At 56.7% G+C, this 18665-nt stretch overlaps 1 protein-coding gene across 4 annotated transcripts in view; it reads right to left on the bottom strand.

Annotated features, from left to right (window-relative positions):
• Nucleotides 1–18665, bottom strand: part of SORCS2 (sortilin related VPS10 domain containing receptor 2) — a 556509-nt gene that overhangs the window by 277384 nt on the left and 260460 nt on the right. The window lies entirely within an intron of this gene.

The raw sequence follows: 18665 nt of genomic DNA, 5'->3' as shown, positions 1-18665 counted from the left end.
CAGGTGATGGCAGGCAGATCCCTCCACCCGTTGGAGCCTCAGTTTTCTAATCTGTAGAATAGGGGTGATCACACCTGTCTCATGGGGGTGCTGAGGCAGACCATTAGAGGAGATGTCCATGAGCTTCTTTCCCCCAAAGAACCAGCATCCGTCAGTCCGCTGGGGCCAACAAGACCCAGCTCAGTGGTCCCCAGCAGAATCTGGCTGTGCACGTATTGAATAAACTGCAAGCTTCCTCCAAATGGCACGTGCTGTGTTTTCATTCTCATGAAGCCCTGGTCCACGAGCTACTGCAGCGCCCCCTCTTTCTGGCCTCGCCCAGGTGTCTCCTCCTCCAGGAAGCCTTCCTGAGGCTCTCAGCCCAGTTTAGGCGCCCGCTGTTGTTTCCCCTCATGCCATATTGTCATCATCGGTCCCCCCAGCACACTGTGAGCCCCTCTGGGGTGGCCACGGGGCGTGACCCCTACTGTGTCTCATGCCCAGCACAGAGCTAGCACACAGTAGGTGCTGAAACATTCGTGGGACACACACACGAGTGTTTCAGTTGAGGCCTGGCCTGGAGAGGCCCAGTGGTCACTTTCAGATGAATTCCTCTGGAGGGAGAGGGGTGCCCAGGCCTGGGTTAAGAGACCTGAGTGGGCGCTCTTTTCTGAGAAGGCACACCTGAGCTCTTAGGTAAATCTCCTGGGCCCCAGCAATCGCCCCAGGAAGACAGGTGCCCTCGGCCTGAGTTTCCAGACTCAGTGCTGGTGCTTGTTGGCTGGGGCCGGGCCCACTGGTCCACTGGTCAGCCCTGTCCAAGTCCAAGAGGAAGACCCCGTCCAAGATGGTGATCGTACTGGCCCACGGACCTCAGGGCCCGGACATGGGCAGGAGAAGGCAGCTCATGCCAGGTTCCCAAACACGATGCCTCGTGATGGAGGGACTTGGAAACTGCTGGACTGTGCACGATTCACATGTCCGGGAACAGCCCTAGAGGCTGCTGGTCTGGTGCGTGTCCCCTCTCTGGGACAGGACGGGACTGCAGTCCTCCTCCGGCCTGGCTGGGGGACACCTGCTGACAGTTGTACGGCAGATCTCAGCTTCCTGGGACATCACTGGCCACACACGGTGGCCTGTGAGAGCCCAGGAGGGGTGAGCACCACGTCTCACAGGTGCCCCATCCATGCAGAGCTGAGATGCCATCCCATCACCGTCCCCACAGCCCAAAGCGACCTGAAGTGGGCAGTCAGGGCAGGGTCTCCACATGCCCCTCCCTCTGCCCGCCCCACACCCAGGGCTGGGAACCATCTGCTCCCACCAACCCACTTCAGAGCTGTGACTGCACGTAAACCCAGCCATACACTCGGGCAAGCTGGTCATCCAAGGACGGTGACCACCGATCACCTACCGAGGGCTTCCCACCTGCCCCTGCGGGGCACTGCCCCGAGAGCTCTGCCTGGCTTCACTCCTCACCCTCCACAACCACCTTGAGGGAGGCACCATTATCACCCCATTTCATAGAGGCGGAAAAAGGGACCAGAGAGGTTCAGTAACTGGCCCAAGGTCACACAGCCAGTAGGCAATGAAGCCAGGAGTCCAGCCCAGGCAGGAGCAGGCTCCAGGGCCTGTGTTCCTGACCCTCACAGCCGCTGGTGGAGTTCAAGGCCTGACTCCACCAGTCCATGGCCTCTGCCTCCGTTTCCCATTCCTGAATGGATGCTCCCACCTCCAGGGTCCTCAGCAGGACCAATGACAGTGCAGGAGAAGGGTCGGCTTGATGGATGCACCGCCAAGGATGGGGGCTTTAAAGCCTCTTCCTCCCACCGGGCACGTCTTTCTGCGTTTCTAGGTTGCCTCTTAAAATGTGCTTCATTGTTTTCTTTTTGCAAATCCTCCTCGTAAGACGCACTGAGATTTCTCGATCGGATACGGCTGATTTACTTTCCCCGAATGAGCATCTTAGCCACTCTCTGCTGTTTTCTTATCGTTTCCCTCATCAAATTCCTTTTCGATTAGAAAGCTGGGGGCCGGGTAAATTAGCTGATTGCTGCTGCTGAGGCCGTGAGAGCGAGCGCGCAGGGGCGCCAGGATGCCTGGCCGCGGGGAGCCCGCCAAGGTCTCTGCCAGGCGGATGGAGGGCACCAGGGGAGTACTCGCTCAGCCTGGGCACTCGTGACCTCGCCATCACCCCCAGACCTCTAGGCACGGCGTGTGTTGTAGGCGTGTGTCTGTGCACACACTCACGTTTGCACAGACAGTTTGTGCAGAGCCCAGAGTCACGGCTGGGCCAGCCCCATCTCACCACACCCCGGGGGGACGGTGGGGAGCAGGCCAGCCCTTCATGCTCCTTCCTCTGCCTTAATCTCCTTGTCTGGGAAATGGCCCCAGCAACCCCAAAGACGAATCCCGGCAGTGGAAGTGCGTCACAAGCCAGCCCCCTGGCTCGCTGGGACCAGTGCAGTAGACACCACCAACCCGGGTCTTGCTTCCTCCATGGCTCCGCCCCACCCCATCTGTCCTCATCCTCATCTCAGTGACCCAGGCCTCTGCGAGGGTCCCTCCCTCCTGAGGACCTCCGTCCCCATGTCACCTCCCAGTGAGGTCAGGTCTGGTCTGGTCCCCAGCTCGACACTTCCTAGCCCTGCTTGCAGCTCAGCTTCTACCTTAGCTGTTACCACCCTGGGACCGCCTGTTGATTTCACTTGCCTATCTCGTCTGCGGTTTGCCTCCCCTCGGACAACATGACCCCCCAGGGGGCAGGGATTTTGCCTCAGTGGGCCTCGATGTGTTCCCCTCTCCCAAGACAGAGCCAGCTTAGAACCGGGCCCTGCGTTTGTCGGGTGAATTAATGAACGCTACGTGACCACCATCTTCAGCCTAAACCTCCCTCTGCCCTGCCCTTTCTGGGCAGACCACCAGGGCTGAGCATCTCCATGAAGTCAGGTGGTCCTGAAAAGGCCCAGCCATGGCCAGACCCCTCAGGTATAAAATATGGACAGTCCATCCTTCAATGAATGAAAGTGAATCAGTTCTGCTCCATCCCAGCTGCCTTTCCAGGGACCCTATGAAAACAAGAGTATCCTCCATGGCCTGGGGGAGGCCATGGCCAGATGGTCTGCATCCCAAGGACCCACGGCTGACAGCTGGCCCGGGCCTGGCTGTGCACAGGAGCTTGCTTCCTTCCCAAGCAGCCCTCCAAGCAGAGCCCCGGGTGAGTGTGCCCTTGCCACCCTCTGCCAGCATCCGTACTCATCCCCAGCATGACGGTCACTGTCAAAGGCTGCTGGGTCCCTGAATCCGGGCACACTCCAGCTCCTGGACCCTCCCCACCTTCCCACCTTCCCACCTTCCCACCTTCCCACCCACCACTGCTATCCCCACTTGTCCTCACTTAGACACTCTGGCCCATCCCACCCCCACAGGAGCTCAGGGGTGGTGACAGATGGTGGCCCAGGGCCAGAGGCTACCCTGGACTCGAGTCACTGTTAGTTTTGCTTCACTCCCTGCCGGGTTCGAACGCTGCTGAGGGAGGGATGTTACAGATGCCCAGCCCAGCAGGCTCAAATCTCTGTGGTCCAGAAAGGGATGGGGTTTTATCTGGGCCCTGCCATGGGGTTCAGGCCCCAGGCTGAAGCTCCGATTGCATTTAGGGTCTGGCTCCGATGCAGGGGCTGGGGTGAGAAACAGCTGCATCCGATCAATCAAAGACCCGCAGGGGCCTGAGTGCCCCGCTCCACACACACGAGGATTTGCTCTTCCCTTCCCAAGAGGCCCCCGACACTGACACAGCTGCCTGTAACACTACCCTGGAGACCCAGTCTGTGCCAGAACTCGCCTCAGGACAGCCAGGACTCTCCAAACCCAGGCGCTACTGTAGAGGCCGCGCTGGCAGCAGGCAGCGTCCGTCATGCCAGGCCCAGAAATGGCCCCATTTCCCGCAGCTCCTATCACCATGGAGACCTCCCTTGTCTGGACGGCCCAGCTGCCATGGACCAACCCCGCCACCCTGGGAAGGCTGCCCTCATCACCCCGTTGCTCTGAAACCCCCCAGATTCACCGTGTCCCCACTGTCATTGGGGCCGGGCCTGACTTAGCACAATGGGACATTTCTGGAGCAGTCATGGAGTCTTTGGGGCCACTCGGCAGAGCAGAGAGAGCGCAGGCTGTGCAGAGGGGCCCGTTCAAGCCTGGCTTCACCACTCACTGCTGTGTGACCTCGGGCAAGTTCCTTAACAAGTCTGAGCCTCAGTTTCCCTGTGCATACAACTTGTATAATAAAGGTACCCCTCCCGTGGCATCTGCTGGAGGATTTATCGAGGTACCACGTCGGAGCTGGGCACACATGGCTGCAGATGCCTGTGTTACCCCATCGAGTTATGACACCAGCCCCTGCCTGAGCCGAACGTTTGCAAGTTCCTGCGGCTTGGAGAACACTGGAACTCGGGCCAAGGCACGCCGCCCAGAGGGAAACCCGGGCCCGAGTTCACCAGGTTGGCCTTAGAGAATCTGTTGGTCAGATGTCCTGGCCACTCCCAGAAATCCGTTCCACTGAGTCAAGTCTAAATGCTGAGGTTGGCTGGGAGATTCTGATGGACACAGGAATGGTGGGTAGTGGGAAAAGAGAGAGAGGAAGTGAAGGAGACAGGGAGACAGAGAAGGAATCTTCCCGTCTCCGTAAAGTAGCCTGTTTTCCCTCCAGAAAGTGGCACCTGCCACACTTTGAAAGCACATGCTTGATAACTGACGCCCGAGGGCCTCGCCCAGGTCAGCCGTGTGTGCTGGGAAGGTCCTTTCCAGAGGAAACCCCGGTGGCAAGGCCCGCACAGCCCTCCCAGCTCTCCACTGGCTCGGGGCCACCCACCGGCCGGCCCCGGGATCCAAGCACGTGCTCGCTGGCCGTGGGAAAAGATGCCCCGGGAAGAGCAGGGTCGACCCTGAGATCAACTGGGCGCTGGTCCCCAGCCGCAGGGCCGCAACCATCTTCCTAGGTCTGTAGCCAGACAAGTGAGATGCTTCCTGCTGAGGGGGAACAGCTACAGGTCGGAAAACCACCACGCTATGCCTTCCTGGGTCCCACGGGGCAAGGGCAGGGTTGCCCCGCTGCGGACCTGGGCTGTGGGCCCGACTCTCAGGACCGGACCACCACTCCTCCATACCTCAGTTTCCCTTCTGTAACCGCAAGAGGCTGGATGAGATGGGGACAGAGCACAAACACCCCAGGGCCCGGGGGTGGTAGACAACGGCCGAGGCTAGGCCCCTTGTAGGGGGCAGCCCCGCGGCCCTGGGAGGACGCGGCCCATTTCTCCAGAGGTCAGAGCGCCAGGCTGCCTGTGGGAGATCTCGAAATTCTTCAAGACTGAAAGCTCAAGAGTCTTATTTTAAAGGCCCCTTCTGGCCAAAGCAAACATGCCTGAAGAGGAGGCCTGGCCCATAGGGCCCCAGCACATGACCTCCACAGGCCAAGGATCCCCTGCCAAGGATCCCCTGCTGGAATCCAGCACCCCGGCCTCCTGGCAACTCCTTGAGGCTCAGAAGCCCAGCCTGTTTCTTTCTTGTTTTTAATTGAAGTAGAGTTGATTTACAGTGTTGTGTTTAATCTCTGCTGTACAGCAAAGTGACTCAGTTATACACATACAGACACTCTTTTTTTTAATATATTCTTTTCCATTATATTCGCTATCCAGCCTGTTTCTTTCTGATTCCTCATCCAGCCCCTGAAGGCGCTGGAACCCCTCTGGTGTCAGGTTGCTGACGGGAGGGGATTACGTTTCACGGAGCCATTTATTTAGGACAATGGGAGTGATCACAATGGAAGGGAAAGCTTCATTCCCCCAAACCAGTTTCTCAGGTTGACCTTCCCAGGGGAGGGGCTAGATTAGGAAACCAGGGACAGCAGAGAGGGAGAGAGGGGCCTTCCAGGGGCTGTCTGACCTAAATGTCACAGGGATGGGATGGAGAAGCTATGTATGTCGCCCAAGGCCACTCTGGCCAGTACTGGGGGTGTCCACACTGTCACTCCACAGCCATCCAGGCACGGAGATTGGGGGCACCCAGCAAAACTGAAAACACAAGCTCCAGCATCACCCTGCTGGTTGCAGGCAATGTTAGTTTAGCAGAACCTGATGCTCTGGAATGTGACCCGATGAAGAAAGCAGAAGAGGGGTCACGGCGGGCCTTGGAATCCTCCACGCAGGGCTCCACCCTCACCTGCGCTCCCAGCCCCCAGGCTCCTGGGCTCAGCCCACACGGGGCCAAGGTCAGGGGCAGGGCGGGGTCTGTTCCACCCTCCTGCCGATCCCACACCCCACGTGGGCCAGACAGCGCCCCACCCCAGCTGTCCGCAGAGACAGCACCTGCACCTGCACCTTCAGGAGGCGGGGAGCGTAGGGGCTGTGGTCTGAGGTCACTTACACCCCGACTTCGGCACTGGCTGTGATGGGCACTGGCCGGTGACCTTCCTGGGACAGGTGGGAACCACTTACCAGGTCTCGTGTGCACCCCTCAGGGATGACGCAGCAGTGGTCCCTTGCCCTGCTTCTCCTGCTGAGACCCTCCCGGGAAAAGCCATCACCCACAGGGGCTGTGAGCCGAGCAGCTGCCGGGAGCCAGCCCCGCTGGGGTGAGGAAGGGGGCAGCCAAGAGGAGGGGCTGCTACAGACGTGCTGGGGGACTTCGGGCAAGCCGCTGGATGCCTCTGCTTCCCCACCTAGTTCAGAGGGCCGTGTAGACCCGGGTTCTACAGCCAAGAGGCAGCCTCGGCCTCCACACTGGGCAGACAGAGGCAGTGAAGCCAAGAGAGGGAAAGGGACATCTCGGGGAACCACGGCACTCCGGCCAGGAGCTCCCAGGAGCTCCCCAACCCTTTCTGCCCTTGGCACTCCTGCTGGCAGAGGGTTTTCTGAAGAGGGGCGCGATTGTTACCCCACTGTTCAGAAGAGGGACCAGGGTTTTCTGAAGAGGGGCGCGATCGTTACCCCACTGTTCAGAAGAGGGACCAGGGTTTTCTGAAGAGGGGCGCGATCGTTACCCCACTGTTCAGAAGAGGGACCAGGGTTTTCTGAAGAGGGGCGCGATCGTTACCCCACTGTTCAGAAGAGGGACCAGAGGCCGGGTCCAGTGCCCACCACCGCCTCCTCACACACAGCTGGGAAAAACGTGAGGCACCAGGGTTACCGGCCGGGGCGAGAGGGGACCAAGGTTCCTGGGAAAAGCCAGCGACATCCCGCCTGCTCAGCTGGGACGGCAGCAACCTACCAGCCAGCTGTAATGGTAGACCTACAGACTCCTAGAAGGCTGGAGGGGTCCAGAATCTTCCTAAACGACAGGGTGCTGGTGCCAGCTCACACCAGCTCACACCAGTGAACCAGAGCTGATGGAGCTCATCTCCTCCCAAGGCTGTGTTCAGTGACTTCCTCCTGGAAGCCTGAAATCGATCATGGTGGGAAAATTTACAGCGTGGACACCGGCAAGAACTTCACATTAGGTGGATTTTTGTTTTGCTCTGTTTTCTGTCTTCTTGGAGTGATGACTGTTAAACATTTACCACTGTTCCTAAAGCTCCAGAATTCAAGAACCGAAGCCAGCCTCATGCCCCTGAGATACCTGCCCGGCCTCTCCAGCCTTCCTGACTACTGACTCTGCCCAACACTGGGCGAGCGTGGGCGCTGGTCCCAGGCCCAAGGCAGACCTGCCCCTCCCCGCCTAGAGCAGCTCCCAGACCAGCCAAACAGAACTGCCAGTCTCTCTGCTTTCAACTCCCCGGGTGGACCTCCTGTGTGCCAGGCACCGTTCTAGGCGCTGGGACACGTGCGTGAACCACACAAGCAAGGCCGCTGCTCCCTAAAGGCTGCTGCCTGATGGGGGCACACAGACACGCCATCTACGAAAAAATAATACCAATGTTTGGAAATGGAAATTTCATTAAAATAATATCATCACAAATAACGCACTGAAACCCTGAGAGATTATGATAAATGCAATGCAGAGAAAAGAGCGGGGAGTAGGAGCATCTAACGGGAAGAGCTACTAAACAGAGAGGGTTGTCAGGGGCGGCGGCTCTGGGCTAACATCTGGCTAACGGGAGCCTGCTATGTCCAGGGAAGGGTTTCCAGGAGAGGGACGAGCTGCGGCAAAGGCTGGGGAGTGGGAGAGCGGGCCGGGAAGGTGGGTGTGGCTGGAGTGAGTACCAGGGCCACGGGAGAAGCGACCCAAGAGGTAAGAGGCATTCCTTGGGGGTCCCCGTGGGATGCAGGGAGGGGCTGCAAGGACCTCCAGGTGTGATGGAAAGCAGCGGGTCGGTTATAAGCTGGGCAGTGATGGATCCCCTTTGCTCTGTGAAGCTCACTTTGGTGGCGGGTGGACCCTAAGGGGGAAGGGAAGGAGCAGGGGGGCCAGAGCAGTGGCTGGTGCAGGTGTCCAGGTGCTGGAGGTGCCATGGGGACGGAGGGGGCGGGGGTCCAGGTTCGGGATATATCCTGGAGGAAGAGCCAACAGGGTTTGCTGGTGGCTTCGATGGGGAAGAGATTTCAGGAGGATGTGAGTCTGAGAAAAGGTGTACAGAATGGTCCGAGTCCTAACACATCCTAGTCCTAACATACAAAGGGCCTGGGGCAGGAGCACAGATGGGGGTTGGGGGCCACCCACTTCTCCCCCCACCCAGCTCTGTCCTGCACTGCGAGGGACCTTGGGCACGTGTGTGGACTGCAGCCCGAGCTTCCCCTCCGCATCCACACACAGCCATCCCAGCCCCCTTCCCTCAGGAGGGCCGGGGGAGGGGCCTGCCCTGGCTGCGGAAGGGGGCGGGGCCTCCACTCTCCCAGGGCTGCAGGCTCTGGGAGCAGCACATCCCCTTGGCCCGTGGGACCCTCATCCTGTGGGAGCGTGTGGCCCGAGGAGGCCCCGAGAAGGGTGCTCTGAAATGAAGGGGGCCCTGGCCGCCAGGTCTAGTGGGGGTACCAGAGGTGGCACAGTCCACGGCGATGAGGAGGTGCGGGGCTGAGCGCAGGTCGGGGGATGTGGGGCAACGGAGTTTGGTTCAGACACATCGAACCAAGGTCGCCTGTCTGATCAACCTTCACAGTTTGGTGGGCTCCGTCTCCAAAACGAGGGGTGCAGGAAAAATGATGGAAGGTGCCATCGACCAGACTGGTCCTTCATTTCACAAGTGAGGGGTCGGGGGTCAGTGAAGTCAGTGAGTGGCTGAAGGTCACATGGAGGGGGAGAGTGACCTTCGGGTCCGCCCCTCTGCCTCTGGCCGCCCTCTCCTGCAAGCCAGCCCTGCCCTCTGGATGTCTTTCTCAGAGCAGCAAGAGGACTCAGGCCATGATCTAAGCTGCACAAACACCCGGGGGACTGGAGGAGGCCAAAGTGGGGACAGACTCAAGTGAGGCCTCAGCAGTCGTCCAGCGGAGAGATGATGATGGCACAGACGAGGGGGGGGACACAAGAGATGGTGACAGAGTCTCCGGACCCCTCGAGAGCCATGGCTGTGGCTAGTCACCCCACTAGCCCCAGGACCTGGTGGGCAGAGATGCTGGGCCGGTGGCTTTGGAGACCACATTCACTGCACAAAGGGACTGTCAACTACAAATTGGCACTCGCCACTGGCACTTGCCATCTACCTCTACAAGGATTAAACTATGTGCTTCGGCAGCTGCTGACTTTCAACACCCGCTGAAAGGAGTTCAGGGTGGAGAGCAGGAATGAGGCCCTCTGTGCTCTGGGAAAAACTGGCAGAACAGGTCTTCAGATAGTTAGATATTCTCAGGAGATGATTTTATGAGCCCAGTTCTTGTATCTCCTCATATCTAGAAAAGCACTAAATTCCTTCATGGTGACGTCTGTTCCTCGTGACTAGCAGAAACCTTCTGCAAAAAATATGTGCTTGATTGCATGTATTCCCCCTTCGCCAAAATCACAGATATACTGACCTTCCCCGCTACCTCTTTGGAGCAGTTTCTCAGAGCTATCTGAAATGCTGTCTCCCAGGCTATAGTCCTCATTTTGCCCCAAATAAAACTTAACTCACAGCTCTCACGTTGTGCTTTTGTTTAAAGTCGACAGGACTCAGGCCTGATTCAGTGACATCCCCTCCACACTGCCTCAGCCAAGGGCAACAGTGCTGCTTAAAAAAGGACGATGACATAACAGCCAGTGCTTCCTACAAGCCAGGCACTGGGTTACATATTTTCCATCCATTACCTCACTGGACCCATTTTACAGAGGGGGTAACCTGGGCTCAGAGAGGGGAAGTGACTTTCCCAAGGCCACACAGCTAATAAGACAGAGCCAGGAGGAACTCATCTCGGGCCTGAAAGCCTGGGCTTTAGCACCTCTCATGCAGTCTTCGGGGGAGAGAAAGCTGCAGAGGAGCTGTGAGAACAGGGCGTCTCTTGGGAAACGTGTGACATAGTGGCGCAGGGCAGGGGCTGTTCCCTCTGACACACCACCGAGCCCACAGCCCTCTGGGTGCCTGCAGCCAGCATCCTGCATGGGGACCCAGGCAGAATTTCAACTTCACATACCGTGTAGGCCAGGGAGGGAGCAAAGCAGTGGCAGGGTCCCCAGTCTCCAGGGAACTGGGAACCAGGCCCGGGGCTCTGTCCAAGGAGGAAGCAAAGCCTAGCAGAAGTGATGGCAAACATCTGCTGGGCACCCTGGGCACGGTGCCCGCCTCTCCCACGGCAGCGTGCAGCTCGGTGCCAAGCCGCGGACCCACTTAAGCTCTGTTTGGCATCGTGCATGCCATGCGGGCTCTGGCTGGCGGCATATGACAGATGGGGTCTGAGAAGAGGCCCCAGGATCACTCCTGAATCCCACCAACCCCCTGAGGGACGCTCAGCGCTGTGATCTCAGAAGGCACTGTTTCTCTAGCACCTGGGCCTGCCGCCTCCTCCCCAACAAGGCGTACACATCTTTCCTGATACTCACCCCTCCCCCCATGTCCGAGGTCACTCAGTCCACATGGGGGCCTCCACCATAGAAAGGCTCCCCAGGATGGAACCCCAGATCCTAGCTCTGCCTTCTGGACCCCCCAGCACTGCCCACTTCCTGGCCCCCAGGACAGCACTTGGTAGTCTGGGAACAGCCATCATGCCCTCTTTAAACCTCCTCATCTCCAGACCAAGCCCCCCTGTTGCCAAAAACGGCCTGCATGCATGCCCCTTTGCAATGGCCCTCCCCTCCAGAGATGGAGTTATTTCCCTAACCCTTGAACGGAAGCTGGTCTCGCCCCTGCTTTGGTCAATACAACGTGCGGAAGTGATGTCATATGAGATTCAAGCCCAGGCCTGCAGCCCATGTATTTCCCTTCTTTCTCAAATCTCTGTCCAGCTGCCACGTGTGCAAGCCAGGGCCAGCATGCTGGAGGACAAGAGCGACAAGTGGCCCAGTAGCCCCTCTGCCCCAAGCACCGGCCAGCGAAGCCCCAGGAACAGAGCTGCCTGGAGGACGGGCTGCAGACACACGAGGAAGCCTGGCCGAGAACAGAAGCCCCGCCAGGTTCACCCACCCACACTGTCCAACCACAGAAGCATAAGCCAAATGGACGGTTGTTATTTTAAGCCACTAATGTGGGGGGCTGGTCGTTACGCAGCAAAAGCTAACCCATATACGTCACCAGCCCTGCTCCGTCAGTGGTTTGTCCTGCAGAGGGCACGGCTTCCAGCTCCCTCAGGGTCTGAGCTAGACATCTTTGAGACGTGACGTCATTTTTAGAAGGTTCCCTGCAGAGTGGAGACCATGGCCTCTGCTGGCCTCCACACGCCTGCCTCCCTGCTAGCACCAGCTGGCACAGTGTCCCTCCCGCCCTGTTTCTCCAATTCTCCCCACTCTCTCCCATTCCAGAACTTGGCATGGGTGGTCCGAATCCCCCCCAGCTGCTCGCTCATTTGGGTTCAACCCGAAGTCTCAGTTGGATGCTGCTTCCTCCAGGAAGCCCGTCTAACCTCTGGTCTAGCGTCGCTCCCCTCCTCTGCACCCCACACACTTCCTCTGTGACAGACAGCATCCTGGCCACCTGTCTGCCTCCCCCTCGACTGGAAGCCCCGGGAGGGCAGGGGCCAGGTGTCTCCTGGAACTCTGAGTGCCCCAGGTCTAGGAGAGAACCCGGAGCGGGTAAGTGCCCAGAAAAACTAGCTGAGGGAGGGAGGGGGCATGGAGAGGAGGCGCGGGTGACAATGTCTAAGGTTGGTAAGGGCTTCGGGCTGATGGCACCTACTAGGTGCTTCACAATCAGGTCTGATTGTGTGAAACCAGTCCGGAAAATCAACCTCATTCGGGATCCTTCCAACCCTCCGCGGGCTTTTTCCCGTATGTTCCCGTGTCGTCAGCTGCAGGTGCACCAGCGCCAGAGCCCCTTGAGGGGCCGCTCCCCCCAATCTTCTCCCACGGGCCAGGGGGGAGCCTCGCTGACCCTCCCACCCAAGGCAACAGGGCGGTCCTCGACCCACTCCCCATGGACCTGACCAAGGCTCTTCCCCCTCCCAATCCTCCAGCACTGGCATCGGCCTGAGTGCCGGGACTAGATGTCCCGAGTCGAGACAGAGGCAAAGGGTCACGCCCGGCAAGGGCAGCTTCCTGGCGAGGCGCCCCCCAGTAACCGCCGCCCCTGCTCTGCGGAGCTGCAGGAGGGAACAGACCCATGTTACAGGTGGGCAAACAGGTTGAGAAACGGTGAGCCGCCTGCCTGAGGCCAATCATGAATGGCAGAGCTGGGACCTCCAGAATTAGGTGCCACAACAAACATTAGTTTTTACCCCAAAACAAAGTAACTAACATTCCTAGCGTCATAAAAATGGCTCCGTGGGGCGAAGTGAGAGGGTGGCATGGACATTTACACACTACCACATGTAAAACCGATAGCCAGTGGGAAGCAGGCGCATAGCACAGGGAGATCAGCTCGGTGCTTTGTGACCACCTAGAGGGGTGGGTTAGGGAGGGTGGGAGGGTGGGAGGGAGATGCAAGAGGGAGGAGCTATGGGGATATATGTATACGTATAGCTGATTCACTTTGTTATACAGCAGAAACTAACACACCATTGTAAAGCAATTAGACTCCAATAAAGACGTTAAAAGAAAAAAAAAAAACACAACAGCTCCGCATCTTGGAACCTGTGCTAAGCAAACTTTACCAAGAGTATCTCGCACTCCACCCCAGCAGGTCCCTTTTTATAGAGGAGGCAGCCGGGGCTCAGGGAGATGGACCGACTATCCCCGGCACCGACTGGTCAACGGCAGAGCTGGCCAAGCCCCTTGAGGCCACTCGGCCGCAGGCACATTCCCTGGACGCTGCTCGGCCAGTAAACAGGTTTATGGCTCCATCCTTCAAAGCACACTCAAGCGAGGTTTATTACATAATAGAAAACAAAGATAGTTTTTTTCATATGTTTCCCACTCAGGGAGTTTTATTAAAACGCAATAAATCTCCAGGACAGAGTGTGACTTTAATGCAAAGGGCAGGAGATGCAGCTCTGCTCTTCTGCAGACCGCAGGGAAAGGCGGGGTGGGGACGGTGCAGGATGTGAGTGGGGGGACGGAATGCAACATTCTGGGTCCCGCCCATCCCAGGCTCAGCCCCCCCAAGAACCACAAGGAATGGGACTTTGTACTCAACTGGGTCCTGGAGGACAGGGAAAATGAGGCTTTGTGGTCCAAGCACCTTGTCAAATACCACCTCCCTGCTCCATGGTTCTGCTAAACTATGTCCCCCTACACCCTGCAGTCTCGCTGTCCCATCTCGCTGTCCCCTCCGAACGCTGCAGCCCTGTGTTCGCTCTAATCCACAAGCCCCCGCATAGCGCCCCACCGCCTATAAGACAGAGTTCAATGCTCTTGGGCTGGCACACAAGGTGTCCTTGGTCCAACCCCTGCTGGACTCCCCAGCGTGGTCTCCTACCCTCCTCTGCCCACCTCACGTTTTCGCCACTCCAGACTTGTTAGGATTCCTCTCACACCAGGCTGGTTAGTGCCTCTGTGCTTTTGCACATAATGTTTCCTCTGTCTGGAAGGGTCTTCCCCTGCCTGACGGCCTGGAAAACTCCTGTTCATCCTTCAAAGCCCAGTTCAGATATCACCTCCTCTGAAATGACCAGTCACCCTCTCCCATGGGTTCCTTAACAGTAGATAGATGTTGGTCCCTCCTTCAGCTCCTTCCTCTCTGACAAGGTTGGTGTCCCATTCATGGCCAGTCCTAAGGCCTGGCAAAGTGGCCTAGAGAAAAAGAAGATGCTCAAGAAATACTTACAGAATTCGATTATCTGAAAACAGTCTTACTATCTCATGTTCAATCTTGGTGTCCCAGCCAGGCCTTCAAGTGACCAGAAACAGAGACAACCTAAGGGCCATCACCTGTGGATGCCTTCATGCCCTGTGTGGTCAAAAGAATAATGAATCCCCAAACGTGTCCACATCCTGAAGCCTGGAGCTTGTGTGTTACCTTGTAGGCAAAAGGGACTTTGATGTGTAAATTAAGGACTTGGAGATGGGGAGGTTATCTTGGATTATGCCAAAGAACCTAATCGAATCACATGGGTCCTTAAAAGGGAGAAACTTTCCAAGCTATGGCTAGAGAAAGAGATGGGGAAGCAAAAGAAGGATCAGAGGGAGGCAACACAGAGGAAAAGACCACAAGCCAAGGAAGGCAGGCAGCCTCTAGAAGCTGGAAAAGGCAAGGAAAAGAGCTGCCCCTGAAGTCTCAGGTAAGGAAGTCAGCCCTATTCGCACTTTCATTTTAGCCAGCGAGACCCACGTCAGACTTCGCCCTTCAGAACTGTATGGTAATAAATTTGTGTTGTTTTGAGCCGCTACGTTTGTGGTAATTTGTTACAGCAGCAAGAAAAAATGCATCCTGTGCACCAGCCTGGCTGTTTACCATGGGTTTCTCCCAATCCCTGGGCATTGCCCAGCCTCTGCACCATTGCCCCGCCTCTGCACCATTGCCCCACTGCCTAGATTGCCTGCTCCCCCCCCCCACTTCACCTGCCCTTTTCTGCCCAGTGAACTCCTATTCATCCTTCAGAACCCACATCCCAGGTCCCTCTGATGGGACCCTGTGCCCTGGGGTAGGCCTGGACGCCGCATCCCCTGAGGCTCAGCCATGCCTCCCAGTGCACACACTGTAGGGCACCATCTTGGATTCTCTGCTCTCCCACCGGTTGGCCAGATTCTGGATGGCAAGGGCCCGTGCTCTGTTGATTCTGAATCTTTGGTGCCAAAGCAGTTCCTGACACATCGTAGGACCTCAGGAAGCAACTGGTAAGTGACCAGGGCTTGGGGTGGTCAGGGTCAGAGGCCTCCACCTGTTTGTGGAATTTGTAGAACAATAAGGGGGACCTCACTTTGCTGCCGAAGCTTTCCTTTAGCTGGAGGTACATTCGCGCCAGGAAAGAAGGCACATTTATCTTATTTCCTCTTGCCTAAATGGCTCTGTAATTTCTCTGCTCCCAGTACAATCAGTAACAGCCTCAGGGACAGACTCTCCATACACTCAAATATACGGCGGAATCCCAATACCCTGTAATCCGATAGGCAGGAAAGAAAGTCCACGCTTAAAATTCATCCTAAGAAAATAATCAGAAATGTGGAATAATGTACGTACCGGGCCAAGAACACAGCTTTCTTTACATCTTTACGTTAGTGAAAACTGAAAATGACGCAGATGTCTAAAAATGAGGATTTGGCTAAATAAATAATACCTCTTTCATCTGAGGGTATATTACATGGTCACTAAAAACAGTGGTTTTGAAAATATGTGGGAGCATAAGAAAATGTTTAATACATAATATTAAACTGGGATTCAAAATTTATAAAACATGTATATATTTACATCTTAAAAAGACTGGTGAGGGGACTTCCCTGGTGGTGCAGTGGTTAAGAATCCGCCTGCCAATGCAGGGGACACGGGTTCGAGCCCTGGTCCGGGAAGATCCCACATGCCGCGGAGCAACTAAGCCCGTGCGCCACAACTACTGAGCCTGCGCTCTAGAGCCCGTGAGCCACAACTACTGAGCCCATGTGCTACAACTACTGAAGCCCACGCACCTAGAGCCCGTGCTCCGCAACGAGAGAAGCCACCGCAATGAGAAGCCTGCGTATCGCAACGAAGAGTAGCCCCCGCTCGCCGCAACTAGAGAAAGCCCGCGCAGCAAAGAAGACCCAACACTGCCAAAAATAAATAAATAATACAATTAAAAAAAAAAAAAGACTGGTGAGAATATTCATCTTAAACATTAACATTTGTAATCTCATAAGGTGGCTTAACACGGGATTGTTTTTATGCTTCATTTATTTTATAGTTTCTAAAATTTCTGTGATGATCATGTATTATTTTTAAAAAGGAGATTTTTTTAGGGAGAATTTTCTGGAGAGGAATTTAGCAACACCCTTACCAAGAATATCTTTTAAAAGGTTTAATGGCATTATACAGCGTCCTATTTTGAGGAAATGGTAGGTGGTTACCACTGAATTCACTGTAGATTTCAATCAAGCTCAGTAAATCCCTGGGCACATCCCTGTTGCGAGCTTCTGCCAGGTGCAGAAACCACAGGAAACCCAGATCCCAGCAGAGATGAGGAGGCAGCTGTGGGATAGGGCCTGGGAGAGCCCAGAGAAGGGGCCTGACCCAGCCAGGGCGGGGGTGGGGATGGGGGACTTGGGAAGGACAGAGGGGGAGGGGACACCTGGGCACAGCGGGATGGGGAGACAGGGAAAGCAAGAGGGGTCCTTCAGAGGGCTGCTGCCGAAGCCCGGGGGCGGGGGCGGGCTGCTGCCCTGCCGGAGGGGTGACGGTGAGGGTGGGGGAAGGACCCTAGAGGGAGAAGCTGCAGTGTCAGGAGGACCCACGAGATGGTTCTTAGCTAAACGCAGGCCCGAGAAACAGAGCATCACCTCAGAATTCACAGGCCGCCCCTCCCCACTGAGCACCTGTCTCCCATTTCTCAAAAAAGCATCTGGGACGATCGTGGATTGGGAAGCTGTGCTGTGCGCTCAACGTGTACAGGGTGGCCTGCGTGGGCCGGGCTGCCATCATCGCTGCCAGAGAAACCAGATGCCCCTGCAAACCGTCAGAAAGCTAAAGTCAGAACCAGCACTCTGCTTGGGGCCGTCCTGAAGAACCCGGAACCCGTATGCTTTCTGATCTTGTCTGCTCTGTCTCTGAGAACTCTTCTAGAGCCCAAGGAAGGCCTTTCCAGCCTTCAGGGATGGGGTTGGGGGAGCAGGATGTTGGAGAGGGAGAGAGGAAACCACAGATGCACACGGCACGCAGGTGAGCCCAGGTGGGCAGGGGCTCCCTAGGGGTAGGTACCACACGGGAAGCTGGGACGCGGGCCTGACTGGGATAGAGGAGGCCAGATGTTCCCATCACCTCCCAAGGCCAGCAGCTGCACTCCTATGATGCAGCCTTCTGCGGGTGCAGAAGGAGTTTTGATACGTGTTGCACGTGGATCTGGCAGAGCTTGGCGGGATGGATGCTGGCGAGGGTGAGGAGGAGCACACATGAGATGCCACTGTAGCCATAGCAACACGGAAGACACTGTGTAGTAGGGAGAGCTGCCCTGGAAGAGCAGGGAGCCTGTGCTGCCCGAGGACCGGGGATGAAGCTTCTTCCGGAAAGTCCTCCCTGACTACCACTTCCTCTGCTCAGCAGAGTGGGGCTGTCCAGTGCTCCCCTGGTTCTCTCAGCCCCATCACAGTGCGGACTACCTGCATAAGCATGGGTCATTTGCTTATCTGTTAACGCTACTAAACTATGAGTCTTGGGGGTCATTACCGTACCTCACTCAAATACAGAGCCTGGACGGAAGGATGGGTAGACCAATGACGGATGCGTGGGTGGATGGACATGCACAGATGGAGAGATAGGGGATGGATGCACCAATGGATGGATGGATGATGGATGGGAGAGAAGAGGGGAGGGAGGCAAGGGGGATGAGGAAGAGAGAAAAGAGGCAGAAAAGGAGGGCAAGCCAGTCGGCAGAGAAGACAGTCAGTTCTAGTGACCGGCAGGGGTCCTTGGAGCTGGGACAGAGGAGCCAGGACCTGAGGAAGGCCAGGTATTGGGGTCAAGATGGAGGAAGAAGAGGCCTGGGGGTTGGGGATACTGAGGGATCTCCTCAAACTTCCTGTGACCTCTCGGCCACCCCAGATCTGTCCCAGAGTATTTTGCAGGCACCTCGAGGCCTTGGAGGCTGACCTCATCCAACTGTTGATTCCAATTGCATAATTTATTGAATAGACTCAAATCCTGGAAGCTTTTAAGTCAGCACCTCCCTCGATTCCTATCTGCTCTGAGTCTTGTTTAAATCAAACTCAGATCTCCATGGTGATGCTCAAGCAAACACAGAGAGGGACTGGCCCAGGAGTGGAACACGGCTGGTGGAAAGCCAGCCGGACACTTTCGGGGAAGAGGCCGAGGCAGGAAGCAGCCCCCTGACACCTCCTAGGTGCCAAGCATCGTACACGCAGGACCTGTTGTCATGCTCACGGCCACCGCGAGTTCTGTGCCATCAGGCTCATGATACAGATGACGCCGGGGGACGGAAGGCACAGAGCCAGAATGGAAACCGGATCTGTCTGGGGACAGTGACCACACAGCCACCCAGCCCACAGAGGAATCCCAGCACCTGCCGTCAGCCTACTGTCTAAGACTTTCTCTCTAAAATAAGCCCCGCTCTTCCCGGGCCACA

This window comes from Balaenoptera borealis (genome assembly GCF_965194805.1).
Source record: "Balaenoptera borealis genome assembly, chromosome: 4".
In the NCBI taxonomy this organism is placed as follows: Eukaryota; Metazoa; Chordata; class Mammalia; order Artiodactyla; family Balaenopteridae; genus Balaenoptera; species Balaenoptera borealis.
This window is presented reverse-complemented; position numbering and strand designations above follow the sequence as displayed.